The sequence below is a fragment of the Schistocerca americana genome, chromosome 6, assembly GCF_021461395.2.
Source record: "Schistocerca americana isolate TAMUIC-IGC-003095 chromosome 6, iqSchAmer2.1, whole genome shotgun sequence".
In the NCBI taxonomy this organism is placed as follows: domain Eukaryota; kingdom Metazoa; phylum Arthropoda; class Insecta; order Orthoptera; family Acrididae; genus Schistocerca; species Schistocerca americana.
Genome location: NC_060124.1, coordinates 5,319,090 through 5,331,717, shown reverse-complemented (window position 1 = coordinate 5,331,717; position 12,628 = coordinate 5,319,090).

Here is a 12,628-nt window from a genome sequence, read left to right as displayed (position 1 = left end):
GGTCAATTCGACTACCAGGAAGAGCTGTAAAATATGTAAAACGCAGTAATGTGGGATAACTGCAGATCCAAGCTCCCCGTAGACTCAACGAAGCCACCATATCATTATGAGAATAGTTATAGCTAGGAGTCTGAACCATAGAACTAAGACCCCTTCAGAACTTTCCGCGGATTTTGGCGAAGTAAATAAATGGCATATGCGTTATAAAAGCGCGAGGGGTCATGTGTACGACAAGATGCAGATGGAGCATAAAGGAAAATTAGGGCGAGATCATAAGAACGACACCCTATATCCCGGCAGTCGTCCAGCGTGTCGGTGTCTGTCAACAGAGTACCGTCCAAACACAGCACGCGGTCTTGCAAGTAGAACTTTAGGCGGAAAATTAAAAAGTCGTAGAATACCCAGAGAGACAAAATAATCCAGTAACACTTACTGCAAACGAGTAACATCAGCTTGGGAATCATAAATAAACAGTCGTAATGCAGTAAGCCACAATGGCGAACTTTTCCTACTAATTTAGGATAAGAAACGTGTACTCCTACACTAGTTAACACATGTAAGGCATGAAAGTAGAACTATCAAAGAATTTACACATTACATCGCGCTCTCCACAACACCGGTAGAGGCGGAGACGAAGGTACAGGATTTGAATTCTCCCTACCGGAAGGTGCAGATTCCGTGTTTCGTGTGCTTTGTCACGACGCTGAACACCACTCCGCGACGACATAAATTCTTGACGTGGAAGGAAGAGCTCGCGGATCATCTAGGTCCGTTGCGGTGAGGGGGAGGCGTCCCCACTTCACTCACCCAAATGCGAGAAACAAAAGCGGGAGCGATGAACATCATGATATAACAAAGGGGCCGGCAATGAAGCGTCTGAATCTGTCTGGATCACTGGACTAACCGTAAGAGAATTCGCAGTAACCGGTTGCACCATCGTATCAGAGTGAGCAAGTACACTAGAACACGGTAAAGGCAGAACAGCAGACGATGTCTCCGTGAAGGAACCCAACGGACCAGACGTTCCTGCGGCTGGAGGGGAGGACGCAGACGCCACTCTCATTTCAGGGTCAAAAGTTCCAGCCTCGACATTCCTGGCGAGACAAGAACCGCAATTATCGTCAGCATTCAAAGCATCAATACTGGATGAACAGACACAACACTGCGTGTTTCATAAAACGACGTCGCTAGTGGTGGCAGCTGAATCGTCCTCTTACACTTCTATCTAGATATGATGGAGCATATTACAAACACTGTTCAAATCCATAAGTATGCAACATCCGTCACCAGTACCTATCTGAAACGAGCATAGTGGTTACAAACTGAACAGTTAACCATCATTGTGGGGACTGTCAGCTAACGTCATTTTATATTTCCAAGGATAAACAAGGTTCTTCGCCGTGGGTCAATGTACCTCACGCGTGAGAAAGTAAATACCTGATCGCTGGCACTTCCAAAGTACTTCCCAGTAAGGGAAAAATGATGCTTTGTAGATTGTGTAACTTACTGGACATACATTTATACTGTGAAAAATCGAGAAAATTCCGTTGCCATTAATATTTCTTATCATAATACTAGCTGTTCCAGGTCATTGTGTGGCTCAGTTTGGTTAAATGGAAACAAAGGAAAAGAGATAGCACACGCTTCTAACATGTATGGGTACAGGATGTAGTGTACATCCTGATCTCCTACTCCCCTTTCCCTGTCCATCTCCCCCTGCTCGTCCCTCTCTCCATCACTTCCAGCTCCCAGCACTCTTTCCATTTCCGTTGACCTCCTACCACGCAAATATTTAGCCGCGATCCTTAAGTTAGTAAGTCGGTAAAGAGCTCTTCGAAATTCTTGGTATATTTACATATATTTAAAGTAGAACGTATGCTATATTCATGCAACGCTTTTAAGACAAACGTGTAAGAATTTGAAGTACTTCGGTCAATTAGTTTTTGAGATTTTTGGTAACAGTGTTTCCCTTCACATATTATATTTATACTTATGTACTATGTACATTAAAAACGAAATAGCGAACGATCTGCCTGAATATTTATTAGAATATCGCGCACGATTTTAGATAAGTCTCTGAAGCATTCCAAATTAATAATATAAGTGTAGACCAGATGAGGCTTAAATTCAAAGAAATTTTATCGGCAGCAATTGAGAGATTTATACCAAATAAATTAACAAACAACGGAGTTGTTCCTCCTTGGTACACAAAACGAGTTAGAACACTGTTGCAGAAACAACGAAACAAACATGCAAAATTTAAACACACGCAAAATCCCCAAGATTGGCGATCTTTTATAGAAGCTCGAAATTTAGCGCGAACTTCAATACGAGATCCCTATAACAGTTCCCACAACGAAATTTTGTCTCGAAACCTGGCAGAAATTCCGAAGAGATTCTGGTCGTATGTGTACTATGTTAGCGGCAAGAAACAATCAATGCCTTCTCTGCGCCATAACAATGGAGATACTATCGAAGACAGAGCTGCCAAAACAGAGTCACTAAACACAGCCTCCCGAAATGCCTTCACAAAAGAAGACGAAGTAAATATTTCAGAATTCAAATCGAGAACAGCTGCCAACATGAGTAACGTAGAAGTAAATATCCTCGGAGTAGTGAAGCAACTTAAATCACTTAATAAAAACAAGTCTTCTGTTCCAGACTGTATACCAATTAGGTTCCTTATAGAGTATGCTGATGCATTATCTCCATACTTAACAATCATATACAACAGTTCACTCGACGAAAGATCCGCAACCCAAAGACTCAAAAGTTGCACAGGTCAAACCAATATTCAAGAAAGGTAGTAAGAGTAATCCACTAAATTACAGGCCCATATCGTTAACGTCGATGTGCAGCAGGATTTTAGAACATATATTGTGTTCGACCATTACGAATTACCTCGAAGAAAACAGTCTATAGATACACAGTCAACATGGGTTAGAAAACATCGTTCCTGTGAAACACAACTAGCTCTTCATTCACATGAAGAGTTGAGTGCTGTTGACAAGGGATTTCAGATAGATTCCGTATTTCTGGATTTCCGAAAGGCTTTTGACACTGTACCACACAAGCGGCTCGTAGTGAAATTGCGTGCTTATGGAATATCGTCTCAGTTATGTGGCTGGATTTGTGATTTCCTGTCAGAGAGGTCACATTTCGTAGTAACTGACGGAAAGTCTTCGAGTAAAACAGAAGTGATTTCTGGCGTTCCCCACGGCGATGTCATAGGCCCTTTGCTGTTCCTTATCTATAAAAACGATTTGGGAGACAATATGAGCAGCCGTCTTCTGTTGTTTGCAGATGACGCAGTCGTTTATCGACTAATAAAGTCATCAGAAGATCAAAACAAATTGCAAAACGATTTAGAAAAGATATCTCAATGGTGCGAAAATTAGCAGTTGACCCTAAATAACGAAAAGTGTGAGGTCATCCACATGAGTGCTAAAAGGAACTCAAACTTCGGTTACACGATAAATCAGTGAAATTTAAAAGCTGTAAATTCAACTAAGGACCTAGGTATTACGATTACGAACAACTTAAATTGGAAGGAACACATAGAAACTGTTGTGGGGAGGGCTAACCCAAGACCGCGTTTTATTGGCAGGACACTTAGAAAATGTAACATACCTACTAAGGAGACTGCCTACACTACGCTTGTCCGTCCTCTTTTAGAATACTGCTGCGACGTGTGGGATACTTACCAGATAGTACTGACGGTGTACATCGAAAAAATTGAAAGAAACTCAGCACATTTTGTATTATCGCGAAATATGGGAGAGAGTGTCACAGAAATGATACAGGATTTGGGCAGGAAATCATTAAAAGAAAGGCGTTTTTCGTTGCGACGGAATCTTCTCACGAAATTCCCATCACCAACTTTCTCCTCCGAATGAGAAAATATTTTGTTGACACCGACCTACATGTGGTGGAATGATCGCCACGATAAAATAAGCGAAATATGAGCTCGTACGGAAATATATAGGTGTTCATTCTTTCCTCGCGCTATACGAGATTGGATTAATAGAGAATCGTGAAAGTGGTTCGATGAACCCTCTGCCAGGCACTTGAATGTGATTTGCAGAGTACCCATGTAGATGTAGATACTGAGTGTAACTGATGAAACGAGAAAATTAAAAAATGCAGTAAATGAAACAAGGTAAAGGACTTTTTTTTGGGGGGGGGGGGGGGGGGGGTTTACAGTCTTCTGACTGCTTTGACGCGGCCCGCCAAGAACTCCTGTTCTGTGCCCACCTCTTCATTGCAGAGTAACACTTTCAACCTACGTTCTCAGTTATTTGCTGGATGTATTCCAATCTCTGTCTTCCTCTACAGTTTTTGCCCACTACAGCTCCCTCTAGTACCATGGAAGTCGTTCCCTCATGTCTTAACAGATGTCCTATAATCCTGCCCCTTCTCCGTGTCACTGTTCTCCACATATTCCATTCCTCTCCGATTTTGCACAGAACCTCCTCATTCCTTACCTTATCAGCCCACCAAGTTCTCATCATTCGTCTGTAGCACCACATCTCAAATGCTTCGATCCTTTTCTGTTCTCGTTTTACCACAGCCCATGTTTCATTACCATACAATGCTGTATACCAGACGTACATTGTAAGAAAATTCTTTCTCAAATAAATGACTACGTTTGATACTAGTAGACCTCTCTTGGCCAGGAATGCTATTTTTGCCATTCCTAGTCCGCTTTCGATGTCCTCCTGGCTCAGTCTGTCATTGGTTATTTTCATGCGTAGGTAGCAGAGCTCCTTAACTTCATCTGCTTAATGCCCATCAACCCGATGTTAAGTTCCTGCTGTTCTAATTTCTGCTACTTCTCATTACTCTCGTCTTTCTTCGATTTACTCTCAGTCCATATTCTGTACTCATTAGATTGTCCATTCCACTCAACAAATCATGTAATGTTTCTTCACTTTCACTCGGGATAATATCGTCATCAGCGAATCATATCACTGATATCCATTGACTTTGAATTTAAATCCACTCCTGAACCTTTCTTTTATTTCCATCATAGCTTGTTAGATATGAATATTGAACACAAGGGGCGAAAAACTAGATCCCTGTCTTACACCGTTTTTAGTTCGTACACATCCTTGTTGATATTTCACTCTTATTATTCCCTCTTGGCTCTTGTACATATTGTATATTACCGGCTGTCCCTGTAGCTTACCCATACTTTTCTCAGAATTTCGAACATCCAGCACCATTTTGCATTGTCGAACGCTTTCTCCCGGTTAACAAATTCTATGGACGTGTCTTGATTTTTCATTATCATCCGCAACGTCAGAATTGCCTCTCTCGTCCCTTTACCTTTTCTAAAGCCTAACTGATTGTCATCTAGCAGATCCTCAATTTTCTTTTCCATTCTTCTGTGTGTTATTCTTGCAAGCAACTTGGAAGCGTGAGCTGTTAAGCTGATTTTACGATAATTCTCGCGCTTCTCAGCTCTTGCAATCTTCCGAATTGTGTGGATGATATTTTTTAGGAAGTCAGTTGGCAAGTCGCCAGACTCATAAATTCTACACACCAACGTGAATAGTCGTTTTGTTGCCACTTCTCCCAATGATTTTAGAAATTCTGATGGAATTGTATCTATCCCGTCTGCCCTATTTGTTCTTAAGGCCTCCAAAGCTCTTTTAAATTCTGATAATACTGGATCCCCTATCTCTTCTAAATCGACTCCAGCTTATTCGGCTATTACATCAGACCAGACAAATTTTCGCCTTCATAGAGACCTTCAGTGTACTGTTTCCATCTATCCGCTCTCTCCTCGGCATTTAACAGATCTTCACATTTTTCATGCAGCCATTTCGTCTTAGCTTCCCTGCACTCCCTACTTATTTCATTTCTCAGCGATTGTATTTCTGTATTCCTGAGTTTCCCGAAACATTTTTGTGCTTCCTCCTTTCATCGCAAAACTTAAGTATTTCGGCAGTTACCCATGGTTTCTTCACAGTTACGTTCTTTGCACCTACATTTTTCTTTCTAACATCTGTGATCGCCCTTCTTAGAGATGTTAACTCCTCTTCAACCGTACCGCCTACTACGCTATTCCTTATTGTTGTATCTGTGGCTTTAGAGAATTCGAAGTGTGTTTCATCATTCCTTAGTACTTTGGTATCTCATTTCTTTGGGTATTGATTCTTCCTGACTAATATCTTAAACTTCAGCCTAATCTACATCACTACTACGTTGTGATCTATTATGTTGCGAGTGTGTACCTGCTCCTGGGTATGCCTTGTAATCTGATATCTGAATCTGTCTGTCTGTCCCTGATGTAATGTAACTGAAATTTTCTTGTATCACCCGGCCTTTTCATAGAATCCCTTCTCCTCTTGTGATTCTTGAACAGAGTATTCGTTGTTACTAACTCAAATTTATTACAGAACTTAACGAGTCTTTCTCCTCTCTCATTCCTAGTACCAAGCCCATTTCCTCCTGTAACCTTTTCGTCTACCCCTTCCCATACAACTGCATTCCAGTCCCCAATGAGTATTAGATTTTCATCTCTCTTTACGTTGTGCCTACCCTTTCGATATCCTCACATACTTTCTCTATCTCTTCACTTCAGCTTGAGACGTCGGCGTCCAAATCTGAACTATAGTTTCGGTGAAGGTTTGCTGTCGATTGTGAAAAGAATAACCTTATCATTCAACTGTTCACAGCAACACACTTTCTGCCCCACCTTCCTATTTGTAACGAATCCTACTCCCGTTATATCATTTTCTGCAGCTGTTGATATTACCCTACACTCATCTGACCAGAAATCCTTGTCTCCTTTCCTTTTCATTTCAGTGACCCCCACTATATTTCGATTGATCCTTTGCGTTTCACTTTTCAGATTTTCTAGTTTCCCTACCACGTCCAAGCTACTGACATTCAACGCCCCGACTCGTAGAACGTTATCCTTTTGTTGAATATTCAATCTTTTTCTCCTGGTCACCTCCCCATTGGCAGTCCCCTCCCGGAGATCCGAATGGAGGACTATTCCGGAATCTTTTGCCAATGAAGAGATCATCATGACACTTTTTCAATTACATGTCACAAGTCCTTTGGATACACGTTACATGTCTTTAATGCAGTGGTTTTCATTGCTTTCTGCATCCTCATCCCTTATTCTTCCTCTTTTATGGGCAGGGTCCCACGATTAGGACAAGAGTGCCCTGAACCTCTGTCGGTTCCTCCACCCTCTTTCACAATACCGTTGGTAGTATGACGGTGACTTCTCGTGCCAGAAGCCTTAGGCCGTAATGGTGTTAATGAATCAAAATTTAAGCGGTGGCGGGATTCGAACCCGGGACGGAGAACGGTTTGATTATTAATCAAAGACACTTCGCCAAAAATTGTAATACTGCTACCCATGAATCACTAGAGGAGAAATGTAAGAATTTAGAAGCATATTTCACTAGTGGATAGATAGAGACCGCCTGCAGGAAAATTATAGAGGCCTTTTGGGAAAAGAGCAGCAGCTGTACGAATATCAAGAGCACTGATGGTAAACCAATCGTAAGCAAAGAAGGAAAAGCTGAATGGCGGAAGGAGTATATAGAGCGTCAATGCAAGGGAGATGAACTTGAAAGCAGTATTATAGAAAGGGAAGTAGACGTAGATAAGGATGCGACGAGAGATATGATATGCGAGAAGAATTTTATAAAGTTCTGAAATATGTAAACCTAAACAAGGTCTCGGGAGCAGACAACGTTCAGTCAGAACTAAAGATACCCTTGGGAGGTCCATCCATGACAAAACTCTTCCATCTGGTTTGTAAGACGTATGAGACAGGCGAAATATCCTCTGACCTCAAGAGGTAATTGTAATTCAAAAGAAAGTAATTGCTGACAGGTGTGAAAATTACCGGACTCTTAGTTTAATAAGTCATGGTTGCAAGATACTAACACGAATTGTTTACAGAAGAATGGAAAGGATGGTAGAAGCAGATGGGGAAGATCAGTTTGGTCTCCGGAGATTGTAGGAACAGGTGTGGCAATATTGACCCTGCGACTCATCTTAGAAGATAGGTTAAGGTATGGCAAACTTACAGAAAGCTTTTGAAAATGTTCAGTGAAATAGTCTCTCTAAAATTATGAGGGTGCCAGGGGTAAAACACACGGAGCGAAAGGCTATTTACAACTTGTACAGAGATCGGACGACAGTAATAAGAGTCGAGGGGCAAGAAAGGGAAGTTTTGGTTGAGAAGAGAGTGTGACCGGTTTGTAGCCTATCCCTTATGTTATTCAGTCTGTACATTGAACAATCGGTAAAGGAAACCAAAGAATAATTTGAAGAAGGAATTGAAATTCGCGGAGGTGAATTAAGAACTCTGAGGTTTGCCGATAATATTGTAATTCTCTCAGAGACAGTATTTAGAGGAGCATTTGAACGGAATGGACAGTGTTTTGAAATGAAGATATAAGATTAACATCAACAAAAGCAAAACAAGGATAATGGAATGTTGTCGAATTAAATCGCGTGATGCTTAGGGAATCAGATTAGGAAACGAAACATTTAAAGTAGTAAATGAATTCTCCTATTTGGGCAGCAAAATAACTAATGACAGCTGAAGAAGAAAGAATCTAAAATGTAGACCGGCAGTGGCGAGAAAACCATTTCTGAAGTGGAGATATCTGTTAACATTGAATATAGATTTAAGCGTTAGGAAGTCTTTTCTGAAGATATTTGTCTGGACTGTAGCCATGTAAGGAAGTGAAACGTTGACGATACTCTGTTTAGATAAAAAGAGAATTGAAGCTTTCGAAATGTGGTGCTACAGAATAATGCTGAAGATTGGATGGGTCCATCTAATGATGAAGTACTGAACAGAATCGGAGAGACAAGAAATATGTGGCACAACTTGACCGAAAGAAGCTATCAGTTGACAGGACATATTGTGGGACATCAAGGGATCACCAGTTTTTATATAGGGAAGTAGGATGGAGGTTGGGGGGGGGGGGGGTGTTAAAAATCGTAGAGGGAGACGAAGAGATGAATACAGTGAGCAGAAACATGTAGGTTGCAGTAGTTACTCAGATATGAAGAGGCTCGAACAGATAGAGTAGCATCGACAGCTGCATCGATCTTCGTGCTGAAGACCACAACAACAACTACATACATATATATTAAAAATAGGTATGTGAAACATACGCATAATCGCATGCAGAGTTGGGTCAAAATTCATTTTCTTAACTTTATCAATACGTGTCTCTACCTACAATTTGCTTGAGTATACGAAGACGTAATGCCAAAGTTTATCAGACTATGCTGTTATCATTGGATTTAGGCTATGCTGTAGTATGTTCACTGAGAAATGATTCTCGGCATCTGACAAGGAGATGGCACGAGCGTGGGGTCGGGGATTTGTCCGAAATTTTGTGTGGTGAAAAAGGACCCCTAACACCTCACGTGGTTAAGATATTAGGACGCACTACCAGGAAAATCCCGGGAAAAATCGATCCAAAGTTTCTTAGGTGACTTATGAGTATAAAATGTTAGTCCATTGCCGAGCCGCCGTCTGGCCTCTCTTACGCCAGAGGTCTCGGGTTCTATTCCTCCTCTGGCACTTTTTTTTTCTTCTGTTTCATTTTCTTTTGTTATTCCACCAATCATTCAGAAAGTTTCCCAAACCTATATTATCTTTAACAAATTAGTTACATTATTGAATAAAAATTATTTTCTTTTTGTCCAACAACACAATTCATGGCGGTGGGTTTTCCGTTTTTCATTGTAAAGTAAATGAGGAGAATCATTGGGTTTTTAATCAGAATAACAAAGTCGACTGGGAAACATTCAATTTTTATACATATAATAATTATAAACAAGAACCGCAGTGGTAATTATCGTAAAAACAAACAAAGCAATAATTTTTGCGACATCTAGCGCAACATATAAAAGCGGATTTTTTACAATAACAGGGCGTTTGCAATAAATCTGTACAAAAATATGCCCCATTAACATTTACGAAAATGTTTTGAGTTTCTGATAATTTTGAGGCAACCCAGGCATATCGAATCACGTCTCGGAATATTGGTGACGATAACTGATGGTGAATTATAGAATGAATTTTTATACAGTCTTCCCGGGAATTAATTTCATGATTCTCCTGTAGCAATGCGCTGCAATTTTGCAAGCAACAGAAGGAAAAAAGTGCCAGTGGAGGAATCGAACCCGAGACCTCTGGCGTAAGGGTCCGACCGCTAACCATGTAGGCCAGACGGCGGCTCGGCAATGGACTAATATCTTATACTCATAAGGCACCTAAGAAACTTTGGATCGATTTTTCTCGGGATTTTCCGAGTAGTGCGTCCTAATAATTTAACCACGTGAGGTGTTAGGGGTCCTCTTTCACCACACAAAATTTCGGACAAATCCCGGACCCCACGGTCGTGCCGTCTTCTTGTGAGCTAGGGTTGTGGAGCAACCGATATTAGTTAATTGATACAAGGAGGCGTGGAGACGTCTGGCAAGGAAATTAGCGGGGAACAGCGAAGATGTTTCGAGATTTCAGGGCCAGTTGCTCTAGGTACAATGGCTAGTTATACTGCACTGATAAGTCAAAATGCGTCACGGGGCGAGTTTCTTTCTGTATATCTTGCGGGGTAGTGAGGGAGGGAAGAGTTAACCGGTCCTCACCTGCCCCTACCTAAGTCCTCAGGGCTCTTATTTGGTTGTACGGCATTGTCTAGCAAGGAACATAGTTGGTAAAGTATATGTAAATGAATTAACGTGACGTGACAGGTGGTTTTTAGATTGCCTGATCACTCTTGTACTATATGCCGGTTTCTAAACTTGACGGATTGTCCCTCTGCTTGCGAGTTGACATTAATTACGCCGCCAGCACCAACTGAATGCGCGACCTAGTCGGCGACGAGACAGTTGTTGAGCTAATACCAGAAACCCTGACCAAACAGCCGCGCGCGTGGCGCCGGCCGCGTTGTGTGCTCAGATAAGTGGACGCGGCGAGCGGGACAAACACATTCAGCCAGCAAACACTTGAGGCGACACTGTCTGCTGCGAGGATGTTCAGTCGCGCAGCTGCAGGCCGCGCCTAGTGGAACTCGCCTGGACGCGCGCCAACTGCGAAAGAGTGCGGAGCCAATAGTTTTAAAGCACTTTAGTACTGGGTGTTGCATGATCTCTTACCATCTTCGGAAATCACTTGTGGAAGCGTATTACCCCATGCTTTCCTCGAATCTGTATAAAATAACCTACCTGCGTTCCAACAAGGTATTAAGATGATTATAAACTGAAATAAAACGACGTTAATGGAATGTAGTCGACATATATTAGGTAGTAGTGAGAGAAACAGAATAATAAATGAGACAATGAAAGTAGTAGATGAGTTTTGTTACACGAGCATCAAAATAACGAAGATCGTAGTAGAGAGGATTTAAAAAAGCGGAATGTCAATCGCAAGAGAAATATATAAAAAAGTGATGTATTTTAACATCTAATACAAATCAAAGAGTTAGCGAATCTTGTAAGGAAGTGATACCTGGATGAAACTACCTCTTACAGAAAGAGAATGGGGTACTTATTTTCTGCAGTTCTACATACGAGAGTGAGTCAAATGAAAACCTTAAATTTTTTTTTTTTAATATTATTTATTGTGCAGAAGTGGTACACAGCTGTATCACTTTTCAACATAATCTCCCCCACGCTCAATGCAAGTCCTCTAGCGCTTACAAAGTGCATAAATTCCTTTAGAAAAAAATTCTTTTGGTAGTCCGCACAACCACTCATGCGCCGCGTGGCGTACCTCTTCATCACAACGGAACTTCTTTCCTCCCATTGCATCTCTGAGTGGTCCAAACATACGGCAAGGTCTGTGAATTTTACAACTGTTGTACGGGCAGTGTGGGGCCTTGCATTGTCATGCTACAGAAGGACACCTGCTGACTGCAATACAGGTCGCTTTGATTTGATTGCAGGGCGCAGATGATTTTTAGGAGATCTGTGTATGATGCACTGGTGACAGTGGTCCCTCTAGGCATGTAATGCTCCAAAATGACGCCTTTTTCGCCCCAAAAGAGAGTCAGCATAACCTTCCCTGCTGATGGTTCTGCTCGAAACTTCTTTGGTTTTGGTGATGAGCAATGGCGCCATTCCTTGCTCGCTCTCTTCGTTGCCGGTTGGTGGAAGTGAACCCAGGTTTCGTCCCCAGTAACGATTCTTGCAAGGAAGCCATCACCTTCTCGTTGAAAGCGCCGAAGAAATTCTTCACAAGCATCAACACGTCCTTCTCTCATTTCAGGAATCAGCTGCCTTGACACCCATCTTGCTGACACTTTGTGAAACTGCAGCACGTCATGCACAATGTGGTGTGCTGCCCCATGACTAATCTGTAAACATGTTGCAAAGTCATTCAGTGTCACTCGGCGGTTTTCCTTCACTATGGCTTCAACTGCTGCAATGTTCTGTGGAGTCACAACTCGTTTGCCTGACCTGGACGAGGAGCATGTTCCACTGAAGTCGCACCATTTGCTAACTTCCTACTCCATTTGTAGACTTGCTGCTGCGACAAACATGCATCACCCTACTGAACCTTCATCAGTAGGTTTCACACCTTCACTATGCTGAACCGAATAACAGAACGCTGTTCTTCCCTGGTGCAAGT